The sequence below is a fragment of the Myotis davidii genome, unplaced genomic scaffold (assembly GCF_000327345.1).
Source record: "Myotis davidii unplaced genomic scaffold, ASM32734v1 scaffold1915, whole genome shotgun sequence".
In the NCBI taxonomy this organism is placed as follows: domain Eukaryota; kingdom Metazoa; phylum Chordata; class Mammalia; order Chiroptera; family Vespertilionidae; genus Myotis; species Myotis davidii.
This window is the reverse complement of record NW_006286237.1, coordinates 40522-41412: the sequence shown is the minus strand read 5'-3', so window position 1 is coordinate 41412 and position 891 is coordinate 40522. Positions and strand designations below refer to the sequence as shown.

Genomic DNA, 891 nt, shown 5'->3' with positions numbered 1-891 from the left:
GGGTGGGAGGGGTGTCCTGCCCTCCCCCAGGCCCCAGCTCCCCCTCCTGCTCCGTGCGCCCTGCGTCACCCAGACTATTGATGTCAGAGAGGACGGGAGAGGGAGAGGGAGAGGAACATCCATGATGAGGGAGAATCATGGTCCGGCTGCCTCCTGCACACCCCACACTGGGGACGGAGCCCGCAACCCGGGCAGGTGCCCTGACCAGGAATCGAACCCTGACCTCCTGGTTCATAGGTTGATGCTTAACCACTGAGCCACACGGGCCGGGCCAGACTCCTGCTTTTGCCTCGTGGGGGCTGCCCTGTGCGCCTGGTGAGGCAGGGGGAGAGGGGCCCGGATCGCTCCTGATGTCCGGCATTGGGCAGCCTCGGGGGTGAGAAGCCATCCCCAGGAATTTCGGGCTTCAGCTCAGAGCATTTCCGGCACAGGATGGAGGTGGGAGGGGCAGGCTCCCAGCATGAGGGTCGAGGGGCTCAGATCCGAGTGCACAGCTGGGGGTGACGTGGCTCGGGGCTCGTGCCTGCCCGCTGCCCCCGCCTCCGGCTCATGTGTTGGGCCAGAGGTGTGCAGAGCCCAGCCGGCCCGTCGAGGTGGCGCTGGCGCTGGCGCTGGGTGGTCCGTGTGCGGGAGGAAGCCCCGTGCCTACCTGGTTATTAATGCGCCGTAATCGCAGCTCTGGGAGGGGGCACCGTTAATAAACACTCGGCGATTAGGGCGAGGCGGTAATTGCAGCCTGGCCCGGGTAATTGCGAGGTGCGCGGTGATTACAGCCCCGTGACTTCCCCGGAATGCGCAGCTCCCGGCTTCCCGCGCGGAGCCTGAAGGGGCGGCCCGCCCTGGGGTCTGCGCTTGGCCCCCGGGTCCTGGGGACGCTCCCCCATCGAGTCC

At 67.3% G+C, this 891-nt stretch overlaps 1 protein-coding gene across 1 annotated transcript in view; it reads left to right on the top strand.

Annotated features, from left to right (window-relative positions):
- TMEM9 (transmembrane protein 9) overlaps positions 1-891 on the top strand; it is a gene marked incomplete at its 3' end in the record, with an annotated part of 44938 nt that overhangs the window by 3567 nt on the left and 40480 nt on the right. The gene's annotated exons all lie outside the window — the stretch shown is intronic.